The sequence below is a fragment of the Pseudorca crassidens genome, chromosome 3, assembly GCF_039906515.1.
Source record: "Pseudorca crassidens isolate mPseCra1 chromosome 3, mPseCra1.hap1, whole genome shotgun sequence".
Classification (NCBI taxonomy): Eukaryota; Metazoa; Chordata; class Mammalia; order Artiodactyla; family Delphinidae; genus Pseudorca; species Pseudorca crassidens.
The window spans coordinates 109,994,825-110,016,652 of NC_090298.1; the positions used below are offsets into that span (position 1 = coordinate 109,994,825).

The 21,828-nt window shown below is 39.5% G+C and overlaps 1 protein-coding gene across 12 annotated transcripts in view; it reads left to right on the top strand.

Moving 5' to 3' along the window:
• RAD50 (RAD50 double strand break repair protein) overlaps positions 1–21,828 on the top strand; it is a 234,214-nt gene that overhangs the window by 140,019 nt on the left and 72,367 nt on the right. The window lies entirely within an intron of this gene.

The window sequence follows — 21,828 nt, forward strand, 5'->3', positions numbered from 1 at the left end:
GATCTCAGGTGGCCTTGGCTTGCAGTGGCTTGAAGAGGATTTCGGTTCCCTGGCCAGGGATTGAAGTCAGGTCGTGGCAGTGAAAGTGCCAAATACTAGCCACTGGACCACCAGGGCCAGTGGGCAGTGACAAGGCCCTGGTCCATTGGCTTTGTAGAAATGAATTTCCACAAAGACATGGAAAGTAGTGACATAAGTAAAGTGTTTATTAGGAGGAAAAAGAGTACATGTGAATAGACTCACACGGGCGGGCTCAGAGAGAGAGTTGCGCCCTCGTGGTAGTTTCAATCACTTATATGGGATATTTCTTCTGGGTTTCCTCTGGCCAGTCATCTTGCTTTTTCTGGCCCTGAGCCTGTATTTGGTTTAACTCAGGGTCCTCCCCTGTGTGCACACGCGTCTCTTAGCCAAGGTGGATTCTAGCGAAGAGGCCTATGGGTAGGTTGACATCACCTACTATGGGGTGGTGCTCCTTCCCTTTTTGGCCCCCGAGGAGTCTTTTTGCGCACCTGTAGTTGGGAAGGTCTCCTTGACCTCGAGAATGAGGAACATGTGGTCTCTTTATCTTTTATCTGGGCAGAGCTCAGCTCCTCCTTGCTCCTTGCTATTCATCTTGGAGTATCTGTCCACAGGGGACAAACTCCAGCTGCTCAGCCTGGGGCCCATCTATCTCCTGCCTCAAATCCCCCCCTGCGAGACATGAGCCCCAAGAAATCTTTTTTGGGAGGATGTAGGGCAAAGGTCTGTCTTCCGTAGCTTCTTCAGGCTAGCATGTGGTTCATAGACCCTACCTAGTTGGGTTCACGGAGCTCTCACCCTGTCTCATTAAGGGGCCCAGGGTTACTTCTGTTGTTATTCCAGCAGGATCTGTTCCGAGGAATGGCCAGAATCTCTGCATCACCATTATCCTGATGTGAAACTATTGTAATCTGGAAGAGACAAACTTAACAAGCAGATTAAAAAGGCAGGGGCCAAAAACCAATAAAAGAACTATAGTAACCAGTGGCCTAAGGAGAACCAGGTTACGTTTGGTAACAATTTTGATCCTGGTCCAGATAGAATCAGTGCTTGGGTTACCCTGTCCAAAGGAATGGAGCCATTTGGCGTGGTCATATATATTTTTGATGTCTGCTTCCATTAGCCCAGTGTGATTTGATGTGGGTGTAATGCACTCAGTTAGTTGGACAACCTGACATTAATAGATCTCATTTCTTTTCAGGAGAATAAGCCTGAAACCCATTCTGGACCTGGCGCTTTGGGGAGACTTGTAGCCAGGTAGCTAGTTGTTTAGTTTTATCTAAGTAGGTTGTAACCTTTGATGTGGTATTAACACATAAATAACAGGAGCTATTGGTCATCATACATGTCTCTTTTTTTGGTTAACATATGATATAAAGCTATTTCATTGCCTAAAAATAATAATTGTAAGAGGAGACCTTTAAATTGTTTATTGTTTTATCTTAAAGTCAGTTAAGTCCTCTCGGAGGCTGGATCAAATCAGTCCCTTTTGCCAAGTCAAGCATTTTGCTTTTCAGTTGTCCTTGCTCCTGCATTAGCAGTTTCTCCCTCTTTAGGGGATCATTTAGATCAGCATATAAACATGGTCTGGTAGCTCCAGTCTACAGACAAACTCTCCCTTTACTGCAGATCAACCTCTGGCTACTACTCTGTTCTAGTTTATAGCAAAATTCACAAGAGTTGTGTGTACTGATTGTTTTCACTTTATTGCTTCCCCTTTCCTCCTCAGCCCACTCTGTTTAGATTTTTCTCCTTTTTTTCCCTCACTAAAACTGCTCTTGTAAGGTCACCAGTAATCTCCATACTGCCAGATAAAACGGTTATTTTCTAATTCTCAATAACTTCTTTGCAGATTTGATATAGTTGGTTTCCCCCTTTTTAAAAAACATTGCTCTCTTGGCTTTCATGACACCATGATCTCATACCTCCTTTTTCACTGGCCATACTTCAGTCTCCTTTGATGAGTCTACTTTTGCCTGGCTCTTCTTGGGTGATCTCATTCACTCACAGCTTTAAGTATTGGTTATATTGCTCTTGTCTAACACTTGGAAATGAATTGTCTGAGGAGACACGTGTGCTGACAGAGCAAGAAACTTTATTGGCAAGGGGCACCCGGACGGAGAGCAGTAGGGTAAGGGAACCCAGGAGAACTGCTCAGCCGCATGGCTCGCAGTCTTGGGTTTTATGGTAATCGAGTTAGTTTCCGCGTTGTCTCTGGCCAGTCATTCTAACTCAGGGTCCTTCCTGGTGGTGCACACATCGCTCAGCCAAGATGGATTCCACGAGAAGGGTTGTGGGAGGTTGGTAGGACATATGGACTGGCGTCTCCTCTCTCCTTTTGACCTTTCCCGAATTCTTCCGGTTGGTGGTAGCTTGTTAGTTCCGCCTTCCTTACCAGGACCTCCTGTTGTAAGATAACTCATGCACGTGGTTACTATAGGGCCTGGCCAGGGTGGACAGTTTTGGTCAATGGTTCCGCTAACAGTTCTATGCTGATGAATCCCAAATTTATATATATAGCCCTAACTTCTTTCCTACACTGTAGATATATATGTCCAGCTGTTTGATTATTTAATGAGCATCTCAAATTTAACATATTCAAAATAGAACTCTTGGTTCCCTGTTCCCACATCCCTTTCACATTCTCAAGCCTGTTACTACCTTAGTACTCTCCAGTTTAATAAATGATATCATCATCCACGTGTTTGCTCATGCAAAAACCTGTGTGCCATCCTTTGAGTGATTCCTTTATCTCATCCTGTTTCTAATTCATAAGCAATTCTTAGCTACTCTTCTAAAATATGTCCAGAATATGTCCCTTGATTCCATCTCTGCTGCTTTCCTGGTCCAAGCCACCACACTTTTCCCTTTGAATTATTCTGGTAGTCTCAAAACTTGTTTTTCCTGCCTCATTCTTTTTTTTTTGGCCATGCCACGTGGCATGTGGGATCTTAGCTGCCCAACCAGGGATCAAACCCATCCCCCCTTCAGTGGAAGCACAGAGTCTTAACCCCTGGACTCCTGGGAAAGTCCCTCCTGCTTCATTCTTTTTTTTTTTCTTTGATAGTAAGAAGTGGATTTATTTAGAGAGAACCTCCTGTCTCATTCTTGAAGTTCTCTTTTTTACATAGCAACAAATTATCTTTAAATATTTATTCATTCATTCAACAGGGAGTGAGTCACTCAAAATCTGAGGGGAGAATATTTCAGTCAGTGTTAATACTAAGTGCAAAGTCCTTGAGGTAGGAGCATGTTTGGTGTGTTCAAGGAATCACAAGAAGGAGCAAAATGGTAGGGGAAGACTGGTAGAAAATTAAGTTAGAGTAGTTGAAGGGTCTAGATCTGGTAGGACCTTGGGTTCTAATTTAAATAGGAATCTATTGGAAGATTTTAAGCAAGAAGAGGGCGTGATCTGTATTTTAAAGTGATCAGTCTAGCTGCTGAGAGAAGACCGTCTGTAGGTGGCAAGGGTAGAAGGGTGAAGACTAACAAAGGGGATTTTGTGGTAATCCAGGTGAGAAATATTGGTGGTTAGATTAAGTGGTAATGGTACAAAGTATGAGAAATGCTTGGATTTGGGCTGTATTTTAAAGGTAGAACCAGCAGATTAGCTAATGATTTGGGTAGTGATGTATGAGAAAAATAGAAGCATAAAGCAGAACTCCCAAGTTTTTTGACTTGAGCAAGTAGAAAAATAGTGTAATGAGGAAACACTGGAAAAGGAGATTTGGGTGGCTCTAGTTTAAACATGTAAATTGGGATGGGAATTCCCTGGCGGTCCATTGGTTAGGACTCGGCGCTTTCACTGTCGGGGGCCCAGGTTCAGTCCCTGGTTGGGGAACTAAGATCCCACAAGCTGCACGGCACAGTCAAAAAGAAAAAGAAAAGAAAACCCATGTAAATTGGGGATGTTTGTTAGATATCCAAAGGAGGTGTCCAGTAGGTAAGTAGAAGTATGACCAAGGGAGAGGTTTGAGTTAAAGAAAGAAAATTAGGAATCATTGATCCATACAGTTATATATGTATGTAGTTAGTCTTAAAGCCTGATGGGATCACATAGGAAGTGAATATAGAGAAGAGATCCAAGACCTAAGCCTAGAGCACATTAGCATTTAGAAATAAGAAAGAGGAGGAGGACCCAGCAAAAGATGCTAAAAGACCAACTAGTAAAGTAAGGAAAACAGAGAATAGTGTCTTAGAAAAGAATAAAGTGTTATAAGAAGGAGGAGTCATCAACTGTGTCAAATATGTCAATAGCTCAAAATAGATAATTAATGAGGACCTACTGTATAGCACAGGGAAATCTACTCAGTACTCTTTCGTGACCTAAGTGGGAAGGAAATCCAAAAAAGAGGGGATATATGTATACATATAGCTGATTCACTTTGCTGTATAGCAGAAACTAACAAACATTGTAAATCAACTATACTCCAATAAAAATTAAAAAAAGAAATGTCGATAGCTCAAGTGAGAAGCAGGTTTGACTATGGGAAGGCCATTGGTGATCTTGACAAAACCAGTTTTAGTAATCTGAGAAAACAGGAGGTAAGGAAGTGAAACACATAGAATTGTCTTGTGAATTTTGCTATAAGTGGAAAGAGAGATAGGGCAATAGCTGAAAAGGTTTGCAGGATCAAGGAGAGTGTTGGCTGTTGTTCTTGTTTTTTTACATGTGTATGTATGTATTTTCTGGATGTTTCCATGTTGATTGATGCTCTAGTATCTCTGCCAATCTCATCTATCACTCACCTCTTCCCAAATGCTTTCATATTTCTAGAGCTATTTTTCTCAGCTGTCTGCTTATGTCCTCTCTGTGGTTCTTCTGGCCATGGTGGTTTAGCTCTCTTCACTTACTACGCACTTTTCGGCTGCTCTCATTTCCCAGTTCTGAGCTCCCACCCACACTTGCTCATCAACTCTTCTCTCCTGAGTCACTCACACCTCCTACTGTGGATGAAGCCATTCCCCTTATCTGAATTGTCCACATCCCCTCAGTTTTCCCTATATGCTATGTTCTTCTCATTATTTCAATTCCTCTCACCCTCTTATATCTTCAGCTTCTCTTGTCTTTCCTTTTCCCTGTTTTAATTTGACCCTGAACCTAATATTGTTTACCTTGCCTTAAACAAACGCCTGAATTTTTCTGGCCCTCCTCAATAATTTTTCTTACCTATGTTCAGTTGTTTCTGTCTTCTTAGGAACTTTGATTTCCATGTTGCTCCATTTGCCTAGCTTCCCACTTTTCTCCTTTACTTCTTTCAAACTTGCGGCTACATCAGTCCGGACGCGCAGGCTCAGCGGCCATGGCTCACGGGCCTAGCCGCTCCGCGGCATGTGGGATCTTCCCGGACCGGGGCACGAACCCACGTCCCCTGCATCAGCAGGCAGACTCCCAACCACTGCGCCACCAGGGAAGCCCAAAACTGTCATTTTTGAACCAAAACAACAAATGAAAGCTACAAAGTGCCTAATAAATATTTGTTAAACAATTTGATGAATTAATATAAAAGTTAAATTTATGCCCAAAAGTCATGAAAAGTCCAACAAAAGTTATTTATGATTTTAAAAAAAGGCTGAATCCAGGGCTTGTGATTTTGGTTGCAATAGAGTAGTGAGTATCATACTTGTGCTCCCAAGATGAACAACTATAAAACTGGAAAAAATATTTGAATCCACGCTTTTCAGGCATTGGGCAACAGATGGTGCAGGGCTGTGATTTTTGAGAAAAGAGAAATATATGCGGTGACTACACATTTATTCTAGTTTTCTACGTAGGGATATTTTGCGAACTTCAGTGCATAGAGTTAGAAGCCAACAGAGAACCGTAGTCACTAGGCAGATGAAACAAAGAAAGAAGTTTGGGTTTGCTGAGGTGGTTGTGAATTGTGAGGCAGGGTACAGGGGTGGGGTTTTTGTGCAGAGATGGGGCACCAGGAATCTGTACAAGGAACCCATGAGCTTTTGGCCAAATACTAAGCTGCATGTGTTCCAGAATGAGATTCAGTGAGGACTAGCAGCGAACAACTACTGGAGTAGAGGAGTGGGATTGTGAACTGAATGGAGATTCTAGAGTTTACACAATGCTGGGAGACATTTGAGTCATGATATGCCAGAGTAGGAGGAGCTTGTGGAACTCCTTAGTATTCTGTTGAGGCCTCAGAAAGGCCATCCTAACAAATCCTAAAACAAGCTTTGACAGAATCAAGCTGAGTAGCCAATAAATTAACTGCCTTCTAGAACAAAACTCAACACTTTTTAAAGGAAGTCAGCACAATCCAAACTCACACTGTAGCATCTACAATGTCCAGGATATAATAAAAAATTAGTGTATATATGAAGAAACAAATGTAATCCATAACTGAGAGGAAAAAGTGAATAGAAACATATCCAGAGATGACAAATTTTGGAATTAGCAGACAAGGATTTTAAAAGCTATGACACATAAGTTCAAGAATTTAAAGGAAATTGGCCATAATGTGGTAAAAGATCACAACAGAGAAATAAAATTATAAAAAAGACCCAAGAAGCTCAACACATAACAAGTAGCATAAACACACTTATATTGCATTTTACACTAAACTTGCTGAAAACCAGAGGTGAATTCTTAAAAGCAGACTGAGGAAAAAGTAACACATTATGCAGAGGGGAAAAATAATGATTTCTGACTTCTCATCAAAAACTTCCAAGCCATGAGATAGTGAGACAACATCTTTAAAGTGCTGGGGAATAAAAATCAATCTAAAATTCTATATACAACAAAAATATCCTTCAAAAATTGAAGATGAAATGGAGAACATTTTCTGATTGGGGAAAAAAAAAAGGTAGAGGTATTAGTTACCAGCAGATCTGTACCATAAGAAATGTTAAAGGAGGTTCTTGAGGCTGAGGGGAAGTGTTACAAAATTAGTCCTAGAGTGAAGGTTGCTGCAGATGCCCCCTTACAAACCTTAAAAACAAACGTTCAAAAGGACTAAGCCTCTAAGGAATTCCTTGGTAATCCATTGGTTAGGACTCGGCGCTTTCACTGCCGAGGGCACAGGTTCAGGACCAATCCCTGGTCAGGAAACTAAGATACTGCAAGCTGCACAGCTCGGCCAAATAAAGAAACAATATCCACCATTAAATATTGGACTTCCCCAGAGGTCCAGTGGTTAGAAGACTCTGTGCTTCCATTGCAGGGGGCCCTGGTTCGATCCCTGGGAGGGGAAGTTCCGCATGCTGCATGGTGCATCCAAAAAAAGGATCAAGCCTCAACAAACTTAGCTGCATGCCTGAACCAAATTAAACACTCATTAAAGGAGTAAAACAAAATTATTCATTCAACATTGTAAAATTCACAATCAGAAGTTACCAGGCATGCAAGGAACCCAGAACCAGGAGAAAATGAAATATAGAAATAAATAGAAAATGAAAGAGATGACAGAATTAGCAGACGATCTTAAATTACAAAACTTATAAATATACAGACAGTTGGAAAGGAAAACATTAAGTTTAATGAATGGAATAGAAGATATAACAAAAAGACCTAAATAAAGCAAAAGGAATACCAATGGGTTTTTTTTTTTGATTGAAGTATAGTTGATTTACAGTATTGTGTTAGTTTCAGATGTACAGCATAGTGATTCAGTATTTTTGTAGATTATACTCCATTATAGGTTTTTACAAGAAAATGGGTAAAGTTCCTTGTGCTATACAGTGTATTCTTGTTGTTTATCTATTTTATATGTAGTAGCTTGTATCTGTTAATCCTATACCTCTATTTTGTCCCTCTCCCCTCCACTTTGGTAACCACAAATTTTTTTCTGTATCTGTGAATCTGTTTTGCATATACATTCATTTGTATTATTTTTTAGAGGGAATAACAGTGTTTTTAAATATAATAATACAGATAGGTTAAAAGTAAAAGGATGGAAAATCCTTTAGATAGCATACTAGAATATGCCAGCTAATAAAAAGAAAACTGAATTGGCTATATTAATATCAGACAGTATACTTCAGAACTAGTAACATTGACGTAAAAAGTGACATTTTATGATGATAAAGCAGTCATTTCACCAAAAGGATTTAGCAACTCTAAATGTAGAGCTTTGATATGGAAGAGGCAAAAAAAATCTATGGAACTAAAGGAGAAACAGACAAATCTGCAATTATAGTTGGAGATCTCAATACCTCTCTTGGTAAAGAAACAGAAAGAGTAGACAAAATATCAGAAGGACGTGGAAAACTTTAATACTCTTAATCAAATTAGCCTAATTGATGTTTATAGGACCTTCTACTAGTGAACGGCAGAATACACATTATTTTCAGCCACTGTAAAACATTCACAAATATTCTGAACCATAAAACAAGTGAAAACAAATTTTAAAGCATTGAAGTCATACAGAATGTGTTTTCTGACCACAACAAAGTTAAACTAGAAATCAATAACAGAAAATCCCCAGATATTTGAAAATTAGGCAGTACATTTCTTCTTTTTTTTTTTTTTTTTTTTTTTTTTGCGGTACGCGGGCCTCTCGCTGTTGTGGCCTCTCCCGTTGCGGAGCACAGGCTCCGGACGCGCAGGCTCAGCAGCCATGGCTCACGGGCCCAGCCGCTCTGCGGAATGTGGGATCTTCCCGGACCGGGGCACGAACCCATGTCCCCTGCATCGGCAGGCGGACTCTCAACCACTGCGCCACCAGTTCTGGAAGCCCAGGCGGTTATTTCTAAATAACCCATGGATCAAAAAAGGGATCACGAAGGAAATTCAAAAATACGTTAAATAAAAGCATATCATACAAAAAATTTGTGGAATGCAGCTAACTAATGCTTAGAAATTTATATAATAAAATGTTTATATTAGAAAAGAAAAAATGTCTAGAATTAATTACCTGAGCTTCTATCTTAAGAAACCTGAAAAAGAAGAGCTAATTAAATTCAAAATAAGTAAAGGAGGGAAATTAAAGATAAGAGCAAAAATCAGTGATATAGAATACAGAGACAGAGAAAACCAGTGAAACCAGAAGATGGTTCTTTTAAAAAAAAAAGGATCAATAAAATGAATAAGCCTCTAAGCAAAGTGATAAAAAAGCCATAAATTACCAGTATTAGGAATGAAAGAGGCAACATCACTGCGGATCCTACAGACATTATGTAGGTAATAAGGGAATACTGCTAGCAGGTTTATGCCAATAAATTCAGTGACTTAGATGAAATGGACAAATTCTTTTAAGAACATAAGTTACCAAAGCTTACTCAAGAAGAAATATGCCTACAAAAGAAATTGATTTGTAGTTAAAAACTTAACAAGGACTTCAGGTTGTGATGATTTTACTGGTGAGTTGTACAAAACATTTTAGGAGGAAATCGAGTCGGTTCTACATAAACTTGTTTTTTTTACATCTTTATTGGAGTATAAGTGCTTTACAATGGTGTGTTAGTTTCTGCTTTATAACAAAGTGAATCAGTTATACATATGTTCCCATATCTCTTCCCTCTTGCATCTACCTCCTTCCCACCCTCCCTATCCCACCCCTCTAGGTGGTCACAAAGTGCCGAGCTGATCTCCCTGTGCTATGCAGCTGCTTCCCACTAGCTATTTGTTTTACGTTTGGTAGTGTATATATGTCCATGCCACTCTCTCACTTTGTCACAGCTTACCCTTCCCCCTCCCCATATCCTCAGGTCCATTCTCTAGTAGGTCTGTGTCTTTATTCCTGTCTTACCCCTAGGTTCTTCATGACATTTTTTTTCTTAAATTCCATATATATGTGTTAGCATACGGTATTTGTCTTTCTCTTTCTGACCTAGAGTCTGTCATACAGAGTGAAGTAAGTCTACATAAACTTTTTCAGAAAAGAGAGGCAAAGGAACTATGTCCCAACTCATTTTATGAAGGTAGTATTACTGTGTTACCAAAAACCAAAGACATTACGAGAAGACTACAGATGGGTAACTGTCATGCATGCAAAAATCACAAAATATTAGCAAATCAAAGTCAGCAATATATAAAGATAATACACCACGATGGAGGTCCAAAAGCCAGTAGATGAGGGACTTCCCTGGTGGCGCAGCGGTTAAGAATCCACCTGCCAATGCAGAGGACACAGGTTCGAGCCATGGTCCAGGAAGATCCCATATGCTGCGGAGCAATTAAGCCCGCGAGCCACAACTGCTGAGCCCGCGTACCACAACTACTGAAGCCCACGTGCTTAGAGCCCGTGCTCCTCAACAAAAGAAGAGACCGCAATGAGAAGCCCATGCACCACAACAGAGAGTAGCCCCCACTCGCCACAACTAGAGAAAGCTTGCACGCAGCAACAAAGACCCAACGCAGCCAAAAATAAATAAATATATTTTTAAAACCCCACAAAAACCAGTAGATGAGGCTGAGAGAGGAGGGCATCCACAAAAACCTGGTTGGGAATTGGAGCCCAAGAGAGGAATGCATGAGTCCATAGTGATATTTAAAAAATGAAAAACAAGGCGGCGGTTGGGGCGGGTGTGGAGGACAAAGCCCTTCCTTATAGTAGAATCTTAACTAATAAATGTAGGAGGAATAATGGAATTAGAAAATTACTCTTTGATAGCTATCACAGTAATCATTCATTCATTTAAGAAACATTAATAGAGATGTTAAAACGAATGGAGGAAAAGCTTGATGAGGTTATGAGACATTTACACAGTCTCAGTGTATCTCTTTCCCAAATATTTATTAACAGCAAAGTAGAAAAAAGAATATTCTGCCAGGAATATCTCCTGGTAGATACGGCCTTTACCAGGAGATTGAAGGTAACATCCTCAGTAATGAGCTAAATTGAAATCGTGCCCATCCGATAAGATGCAATGTAAGGATCATACCATCACTTCTGTAATATTGCTGCAAAGATGCATAATCTGATTCTAGTCCTGAAGAAATATTAGGCAAATCCAAATTTTGGGAGACCTTCTATAAAATAACATTTGGTAATTTTTAAAATTACCAGTCATGAAAGAGAAAATCTGAGGAACTGTTCCAGACTGAAAGAAACTAAAGAGACAATGACAACAATGTGTAATTTGAACAATGTGTAATACTGTGTGTAATTCTGAACTGGATCCTGTTGTTGTAAAGGACATATTGGAAGAATTGGCAAAATTGAATGGGATCTGAGGGCCATATGGTAGTAATATATCACTCAATTTCCTGATTTTTATGGTTGAAAATGCCCATGTTTTATAGGAAATATCAGTGTTGGAATATCAGATCAGCAACTTATTCTCAAGTGGTTTGGGTGAAAAGTCATGGTGTATACTGTGTGTCTACTTTTCTGTAAGCTTGTGACTGTTTTTTAAAATGTTTTAAAAAACACTTTTGGTATGTAAAAGGATAAAATTCATTTATTTGAAAAATCCACATAGCTGATCTCCTAATGATGCTGAATAATGGAGGTAGATAATACAGTTCTAGTAAATCAAACAGTATTCTTTTCCTCCTTGTGTATTTTTTAAATTTACTTAAAAATTTTTTTTTACTTTATATTGGAATATAGTTGATTTACAGTGTTGTGTTAGTTTCAGGTGTACAGCAAGGTGATTCATTTATACATATACATATATATATTTTTTCAGATTTTTTTCCCATGTAGGTTATTACAGATTACTGAGTAGAGTTCCCTGTGATGTACAGTAGGTCCTTGCTGATTATCTATTTTATATATAGTACTGTGTATCTGTTAATCCCAACCTCATAATTCCCCCCCCACCTTTCCCCATTGGTAACTATAAGTTTGTTTTTGAAGTCTGTGAGTCTGTTTCTGTTTTGTAAATAAGATTTTTTACATTCATAAGATTTTTACATTCATATATAAGTGATACATGATATTTTTCTTTCTCTGTCTGACTTCACTTAGTATGATAATCTCTAGGTCCATTCGTGTTGCTGCAAATGGCATTATTTTGTTCTTTTTTATGGCTGATATTCCACTGTATATATATATTACCACATCTTCTTTATCCATTCATCTGTGGATGGACATTTACATTGCTTCCATGTCTTGGATATTGTAAATAGTGCTGCAGTGAATTTTGGAGTGCATGTATCCTTTCGAATCATGGTTTTCTCCAGATATATGCCCAAGAGTGGGATTGCTGGATCATATGGTAGCTCTATTTTTAGTTTTTTAAGGAAGCTCCATACTGTTCTTCATAGTGGCTGTACCAATTTACATTCCCACCAACAGTGTAGGAGGGTTTCCTTTTCTCCACACACTCTCCAGTATTTATCGTTTCTAGACTTTTTGATGATAGCTATTCTGACCAGTGTGAGATGATACCTCATTGTAGTTTTGATTTTCATTTCTCTAATAATTAGTGATGATGGGCATCTTTTCATGTGCCTGATGGCCATCTGTATGTCTTTGTTTTTTCATTGAAGTATAGTTGATTTACAATGTTGTGTTAACTGCTGTACAGCAAGGTGATTCAGCTATACATATATATATATATATATATATATATACACACACACATACACACATTCTTTTTTTAATATTCTTTTCCATTATGGTTTATCATAGGATATTGTATGTAGTTCTCTGTGCTATACAGTAGGGCCTTGTTGTTTATCCATTCTATATATTAAAGCTTACATCTGCAAACCCCAACCTCCCACTCCATCCCTCCTCCAACCCCCTCCCCCTTGGCAACCACCAGTCTGTTCTCATGTCCATGATTCTGTTTCTATTTCATAGATAGTTTCATTTGTATTATATTTTATTTTTTATTATTACTTTTTAAAATTAATTTAATTTAATTTTTATTTTTGGCTGCGTTGGGTCTTAGTTGCTGTGCACAGGCTTTCTCTAGTTGCAGGAGCGGGGGTTACTCTTTGTTGTGGTGCATGGGCTTCTCATTGCAGTGTCTTCTCTTGATGTGGAGCATGGGCTCTAGGTGCATGGCTTTCAGAAGATGTGTCATGCAGGCTCAGTAGTATGGCTCACAGGCTCTAGAACGCAGGCTCAGTAGTTGTGGCACACGGGCTTAGGTGCTCTGTGGCATGTGGGATCTTCCCAGACCAGGGATTGAACCGGTGTCCCCTGCATTGGCAAGCAGATGCTTAACCACTGCGCTAACAGGGAAGTCCCTGTATCATATTTTAGATTCCAAATATAAGTGATATCATATGGTATTTGTCTTTCTCTTTCTGACTTACTTCACTTAGTATGATAATCTCTAGTGCATCCATATTGCTGCAAATGGCATTATTTCATTCTTTTTAATGGCAGAGTAGTATTCCATTGTATGTATATGTACTACATCTTCTTTATCCATTCATCTGTTGATGGACATTTAAGTTGTTTTCATGTCTTGGCTATTGTGGATATTGCTGCTGTGAACGTTGGCATATGTATATCGTTTTGAATTATAATTTTGTCTGTATATATGCCCAGGAGTGGGATTGCTGGCTCATATGGTAATTCTATTTTTAGTTTTCTGAGGAACCTCCATACTGTCTTCCACAGTGGCTGCACCAACTTACATTTCCACCAATAGTGTAGGAGGATTCCCTTTTCTCCACACCCTCTCCAGCATTTGTTATTTGTAGACTTTTTAATGATGGCTGTTTTGCCTGGTGTGAGGTGGTACCTCATTGTAGTTTTGATTTGCATTTCTCTAATAATTAGCAGTGTTGAGCATCTTTTCATGTGCCTATTGACCATCTGTATTTCTTCTTTGAAGAAATGTCTATTTAGGTCTTCTGCTCATTTTTGGATTGGGTTGTTTTTTTCTGTTGTTGAGATGTATGAGCCATTTGTATATTTTGGAAATTAAGCCCTTGTCAGTCGCATTGTTTGCAAATATTTTCTCCCATTCTGTAGGTTGTCTTTTCATTTTGTTTATGGTTTCCTTTGCTGTGCAAAAGCTTGTAAGTTTGATTAGGTCCCGTTTGTTTTTGTTTTTATTTTTATTTCTATTACCTTGGGAGATTGACCTAAGAAAACATTGTTACAATTTATGTCAGAGAATGTTTTGCCTGTGTTCTCTTCTAGGAGTTTTATGGTGTTGTGTCTTATGTTAAGTCTTTAAGCCGTTTTGAGTTTATTTTTGTGTATGGTGAGAAGGTGTGTTCTAACTTCCTTGATTTACATATGGCTGTCCAGCTTTCCCACCACTTGCTGAAGAGACTATCTTTTTCCCATTGTATATTCTTGTCTCCTTTGTCGAAGATTAATTGACCGTAGGTGTGTGGGTTTATTTTTGAGCTCTCTATCCTGTTCCATTGATCCATATATCTGTTTTGGTGCAAATACCATGCTGTTTTGCTTACTGTAGCTTTGTAGTATTGTCTGATATCTGGAAGGGTTATGCCTCCTATTTTGTTCTTTTTCTTCAGTATTGCTTTGGCAATTCTGGGTCTTTCATGGTTCCATATGAATTTTAGGATTATTTGTTCTAGTTCTGTGAAAAATATCATGGGTAATTTGATAGGGATTGCATTAAATCTGTAGATTGCTTTGGGTAGTATGGCCATTTTAACAGTAATAATTCTTCCAATTCAAGAGCCTGGGATATCTTTCATTTCTTTGAATAATCTTCAGTTTCCTATAATTAATGTTTTATAGTTCTCAATGTATAAGTCTTTCACCTCCTTGGTGAGGTTTACTCCTAAGTATTTTATTTTTGGGGTTCCGATTTTATTTTATTATTATTTTTTAAATTTATTTATTTATTCATTCATTTTTGGCTGCATTGGGTCTTCGTTGCTGCGTTCCAGCTTTCTCTAGTTGCAGCGAGAGGGGCCTACTCTTCGTTGCAGTGTGTGGGCTTCTCACTGTGGTGGCTTCTCGTTGCAGAGCAGGAGCCGTAGGCGCACGGATTTCAGTAGTTGCGGCATGTGGGCTCAGTAGTTGTGGCTCGCGGGTTCTAGAGCACAGGCTCAGTAGTTGTGGTGCATGGGCTTAGTTGGTCTGCGGCATGTGGGATCTTCCTGGACCAGGGATCGAACCCGTGTCCCCTGCGTTGGCAGGTGGATTCTTAACCGCTGCGCCACCAGGGAAGTCCCGGGGTTACAATTTTAAAAGGTATTGTTTTTTTTACATTCCGTTTTTGATATTTCATTGTTGATGTAAAGAAATGCAACCGATTTCTGTATGTTAATCTTGTATCCTGCTACCTGGCTGAATTTATCAGTTCTAGCAGGTTTTGTGTGGAGTCTTTAAGGTTTTCTATATATATTATCATCTGCATATAATGACAGTTTTATCTCTTCCCTTCCAGTTTGGATACCTTTTATTTCTTTTTCTTGTCTGATTGCTGTGGCTAGGACTTCCAATACTACGTTGAATAAAAGAGATGAGAATGGGCATCCTTGTCATTTATTTATTTTTTATTTGGCTGCACCGGGTCTTAGTTGTGGCACTCGGGATCTTTGTTGCGGCATGCAGGATCTTTAGTTGCAGCATGCAAACTCTTAGTTGTGGCATGTGGGATCTTGTTCCCTGACCAGGGATTGAACCTGGGCCCCCTACATAGGGAGTGCAGAGTCTTAGCCACTGGACCTCCAGGTAAGTCATCTGGGCATCCTTGTCTTGTTCCAGATTTTAGCATGAAGGCTTTCAGCTTTTCACCGTTGAGTATTATATTGGCTGTGGGTTTGTCATAAATAGTTTTTATTATGTTCCCTGTGTACCCACTTTGGTAAGACTTTTTGTCATGAATGGATGTTGAATTTTGTCAAATGCTTTTTCTGCATCTATTGAGATGATGTGTTTTTTGTCTTTTCTTTTGTTTATGTGGTGTATCACATTGATTGATTTGTGTATGTTGAACCAACCTTGGGAACTTGGGATATATCCCACTTGATCGTGGTGTATGATCTTTTTATGTGTTGTTGGATTTGGTTTGCTAATATTTTGTTGAGAATTTTTGTATCTCTATTCACCAAAGATATTGGCCTGTAATTTTCTTTTTTGGTGTTGTCTTTGGTTTTGGTATCAGGGTGATGGTCACTTCATAGAATGTCTTTGGGAGTGTTCCCTTCTCCCATTTTTTGGAAGAGTTAAAGAAGGATCAGTATAAGTTCTTTGTATGTTTGGTGGAATTCTCTTGTGAAGCCATCTGCTCCTGGACTTTTGTTTATAGGGAGTTTTTAAATTACACGTTCTATTTCACTTCTAGTGATCAGTCTGTTCAAATGATCTATTTCTTCTGGATTCAATTTTGGTGGACCGTATGTTTCTAGAAATTTGTCCATTTCTTCTAGGTTGTTGAATTTGTTGGCATATAATTGTTCATAGTACTCCCTATGGTTTTTTGAATTTCTGTGGTATCAGCTGTTATGTTTCCTTTTTCATTTCTTACTTTGTTTATTTGGGTTCTCTCTCTTTTCTTCTTGGTGAGCCTGGCCAGAGGTTTGTCAATCTTATTTATCCTTTCAAAGAACCAGCTCTTGGTTTTCTTGATTTTTTTTCTATTGTGTTTTAGATCTCTATTTTATTTATTTTCTCTCTGATCTTTATTATTTCCTTCCTTCTGCCAACTTAAGGTTTTGTTTGTTCTTCTTTTTCTTATTTTTTTAAGTGGTAGGTTCATGTTGTTTATTTGAGATTTTTCTTGTTTTTTTTGAGGAAGGAATGTATTGCTATGAACTTCCCTCTAAGAATTGCTTTTGCTGCATCCCATAGTTTTTGTATGGTTGTGTTTTCATTGTCTTTTGTCTCAAGGTATTTTTTAGTTTCCTCTTTGATTTCATTGTTAACCCATTGGTTTTTTAGTAGCATGTTGTTTAATCTCCATATAATTGTTTTCTTCTCTTTCTTTTTCTGTGGTTAATTTCTAGTTCCATGCTGTTGTGGTCAGAAAAGATGCTTGAGATAATTTCTATACTCTTAAATTTGTTGAGGCTTATTTTGTGCCAGAGTATGTGGTCAGTCCTAGAGAATGTTCCATGTGTGCTTGAAAAGAATGTATATTCTGGGCTTTTTGGATGTAATGTCCAAATATCAGTTATGTCTGTTTTACTGTATTATTTAGGATTTCTGTTGCCTTATTGATTCTCTGCCTGCAAGATCTATCTATTGATTTGAGTGGGGTGTTAAAGTCTTACTATTATTGTAGTCCTGTCAGTTTCTCCCTTTGCGTCTCATAATAGTTATTTTCTGTATTTGCATGCTCCTATATTAGGTGTGTGTATGTTGACGAGTGTAAAATACTCTTCATGTATTCTTCCTTTTATCATTATATAGTGTCCTTCTTTATCTTTCTTTATGGCTTTTGTTTTAAAGTTGTTCTGTCTGATATAAGTATTGTGACCCCTGGTTTCTTGTCATTTCTGTTAGCATGAAATATCTTTTTCTGTCCCCTCACTTTCAATCCGTGTGTGTCCTTTGCCATAGGGTGGGTCTGTTATAGGCAGTGTATTGTAGGCTCTTGTTTTTCTATCCAGTCTGCTACTCTGTGTTGTTTGATTGGAGCATTTAGTCCACTGACATTTATGTATGTATTTATTGCCATTTTAAACCTTGTTTTCCTGTTGATTTTGTATTTCTTCTTTGTCCATTTCTGTTTTTTCTTTTGTAGTTCAATGGTTTTCTTTTGTATTATACTTATGTTCTCTTCTTTTTCATTTTTGGGAATCCATTATATGTTTTTGATTTGTACTTGCCTTCTTTTTCAAGTATGTTAACCCCTTCCTGTATCTGTTGGGTTGGCCAAAAAGTGCCTTTGGTTTTTAAGTGAAAATAAAAGACACATTTTTCATTTTCACAAGAATGTTATTGAACAACGTATTCACCCTTTTGTTCCACTACCTAGTGCCATTTTTCAGGCAACTTCATAATTCCATCTTCCCAAAACTTTTTATCTTTTTTTTTTTTTTTGTGATACACAGGCCTCTCACTGCTGTGGCCTCTCCCACTGCGGAGCACAGGCTCCGGACGCGCAGGCTCAGCGGCTGTGGCTTACGGGCCTAGCCGCTCCGCGGCATGTGGGATCTTCCCGGACCAGGGCACGAACCCATGTCCCCTGCATCGGCAGGTGGACTCTCAACCACTGCGCCACCAGGGAAGCCCAACTTTTTATCTTTTTGAGCAAAGAACTGTTCCGGGTGCCTTTTACAGTCTTCCAGGGAATTGAAATATTTTCCATTAAGAGAATTTTATAAAGACCAAAATAAATGGAAATCTGAAGATGCAATGCCTGGTGAATACAGCGGATGAATCAGAACTTCCCAGCCAAGCTGTAACAGTTTTTGCCTGGTCATCAGAGAAACATGCAATCTTGTGTTATCCTGATGGAAGATTATATGTTTTCTGTTGACTAATTCTGGACGCTTTTCATTGAGTGCTTTCAGTTGGTCTAACTGGGAGCAGTACTTGTTGGAATTGTTTGATTTTCTGGAAGGAGCTCATAATAGAGGACTCCCTTCCAGTCCTACCATATTCACAACATCACCTTCTTTGGATGAAGACTGGCCTTTGGTGTGGTTGGTGGTGGTTCATTTCGCTTGCCCCATGATCTCTTCTGTTCCACACTATTGTACAGTATCCACTTTTCATTGCCCATCACAATTTGTTTTAAAAATACAATGTTTTCATTAAGTTTAAGTAGAGAATCGCATGCAGAAATACAGTCAAGAAGGTTTTTTTTCACTTAACTTATGTGGAACCCAAACATCAAAGCAATTCACATAACCAAGCTGGTGCAGATGATTTTCAGTGCTTGATTTGGATATTTTGAGTATGTCAGCTGTCTCCCGCATGGTATAACGTTGATTGTTCACAATTAATTTTTTGATTTGATCACTGTCAACTTGGTCTGCCTGACCGTGGAGCATCGTCCAGCGAGAAATCTCCAGCACAAAACTTTGCAAACCACTTTTGACACATTCAATCAGTCACAGCACCTTCTCCATACGCTGCACATATCTCTTTTTGCATTTTGGTTGAGTTTTTACCTTTCTTGAAATAATAAAGCACAGTATACCGAAAGTGTTGCTTTTTTTCTTCCATCTTCGATATTAAATGGCTACACAAAAATTCACCAATTTTGAGAAGTCTTTTTTTAAATGCACGCTGATATGACAGCTGTCACATACAACTAACAAAATTGTTTCGAACGAAGTTAAAGAGAGAGCTAAGTGCTACTAGAGCCATCTTACAGAAAAAAACGAATGAACCTTTTGGTCAACCCAATATTTCCCTTAGACTGGTAGTCATATAAGCTCAAACACATAGTAGGAAAAAAAAATCTACATTTTCTTACTCTTATCCTCATATTATGATTTTGGTGTCTTTTACATCTTCATGATCATTCTTTTGCTCTTCATTGTGGTTATCATCACTTTCACAGAAATATTTTGTTTTTTTTTTAATCTGTGTACTGGTTTATTTAAGTGATTTACTTTCTAATTGTGATTTTCTCTTGCCTGTAGATTCTTCTTTTTTATTTAGAGAAGACCTTTCAATATTTCCTTTAGGATAGGTTTAGTATTGCTGTATTCTTTAGTTTTTGCTTTTCTGAGAAATTCTTCACTTTGCTATTCTTTTTTAATTTATTTTATTTATTTTTATTTTTGGCTGTGTTGGGTGTTCGTTGCTGCGCACAGGCTTTCTCTAGTTGCGGTGATGGAGGGCTGTTCTTCGTTGCAGTGTACAGGCTTCTCGTTGTGGTGGCTTGTTGTGGAGCATGGGCTCTAGGCACGCGGGCTTCAGTAATTGTGGCTTTCGAGGTCTAGAGTGCAGGCTCAGTAGTTGTGGTGCATGGGCTTGGTTGATCTGCCGCCTGTGGGATCTTCCCAGACCGGAGCTCAAACCCGTGTCCCCTGCATTGGCAGGCGATTCTTAACCACTGTGCCACCAGGGAAGCCCTCCTTCTGTTCTAAATGATAATCTTGCTGGGTAGAGTATCCTAGGTTGCACGTTTTTCCCTTTCAGGACTTTGAATATGTCTTGCCACTCCCTTTTGGCCTGCAGTGTTTCTGTAGAGAAATCTGCTGATAGCCTTATGGAGTCCACTTGTAATTAACTCTTTGTTTTTCTTTTGCTGCCTTTAGAATCCTCTCTTTGTCTTTAAATTTTGCCATTTTTATTATGATATGTCTTGATGTAGGTCTGTTTGGGTTTATCTTGTTTGGAACCCTCTGTGCTTCCTGAACCTGCATATCTGTTTCCTTCTTTAGGTTTGGGAAGTTTTCAGCCATAATTTCTTCAAATACATTTTTGATCCACTTTTCTTTCTCCTTCTGGGATCCCTGTTATGTGTAGATTGGAATGCTTTATATTATCCCATAGGTCTCTTATGTTGCTTTCTTTTTTTTTGATCTGGCTTTCTGTCTGCTGTCCTGATTGGGTGGTTTCTGTTATTCTATCTTCCAGGTCAGTTATTTGTTCTTCTGCATTGTTCATTCTGCTATTCATTGCTTTTAGCTCAGCTTTTGTCTCTGCAAATGAGTTTTCTAATTTTTCTTCGTTCTTCTTTATAGCTTCTTGTTCTTTTTTACAGTATTCTACATTTCCATCAATAGTCTTTCTTAATTCTTTTAGTATTTTCATTATCTCCTTTTTGAAACTGGTGTCTATTAGAAGAGGTGTGTTTCATTGTTTGTTCTTTCAGGGGAATTCTCTTGGTCTTTAGGAGTGGTTGCTGTGCTTCTTCATTTTATTTATATTTCTCTTACTTTGTGAGTTTAGGAGAAACAATTATATACTGTGGTTGTGGAGGGCTATTTATACGTGGGGATGTTCCTCTGTAGCTTGTGTGAGTTTAATATATTTGGTGCAAGGGCTCTTTTTAGTATGGATGCCTGTCACCTCTTTCCTCAGCATGTGCTTGTTGTTATTTCCTTGATAGCGGGCGTGCAGATGTGGCAGCTCGTGCCTGGTCCTCAGGTTTGTGGTGGCGGCTCAGGAGCACCCTAAGAGCATATCATGGGAATCGAGGTGGCTTGTGACCACTCCTGGAGTCCAGGCAGGCAGCGGCAGGGCCTCAGGACCACTCCTGGGGTCCGGGAGGGAGGCAGCGAGGCTCGCGACCCCTCCTGGGGTCTGGGGTGGAGGCAGTGGGGTCTGGGGTGGAGGCAGTGGGGGCTTGCGACCACTCCTGGCATCTGGACGGGTAGTGGCAGTGGATCGCGACCACTCCTGAGTTCTGGGAGGGAGGCAGCGGGGGCCAGGAGACCACTCCTGGAGCCCGTGTAGACAGTGTCCTGCCCTCTGAGACCACACGCACAGGGAAAAAGGCTACAATCAGAGTCCTGCCTCTCCTCTCATGCACCCCCAAAACAATGGCGACTGGCCTCTAAGGCGGCCCAGGCTTCCTCTTAGTACACCCTCAGTTGTGCTCACACTGGATTCCAGTCCCCCTGCAGGCTGTTTCCACACAGCCAACCCTAGTCCTCTCTTTGGTTCTGATCTCCAAAGCCAGAGTTCCAGCACCCAGTCCCTGCCCGCACTGGTGGAAGAGTGTCTCAGGCTAGGGAGTGCAGGGTGGCAGCACTGACCATCTGTGTAGTTCTCCCTTTGCTCTGGCTGCCACAAACCCAGTGCTGCATTCACTTATGAGGCTCAGAAACTCCCCTTCTTTCCTAGCCAATATCCCCACTGGTGAGGGAGTTCCCAGGGTGCAGGAACCTTTCCTCTTTCACAGCTCCCTCCTAGGGGTGCAGGTCCCATCCCAATTCCTTTCTCGCTTTTTTTTTCTTTTTTCCTACCTGCTTACTGGAGATTTTCTTGCCGTTTCAACAGTCTGAGGTCTTCTGCCAGCTTACAGTAGATGTTCTGTGAGAATCATTCCACGTGTAGATGTATTTTTGATGTATTTATGGGAGAAGGGGAGCTTCATGTCCTACTACTC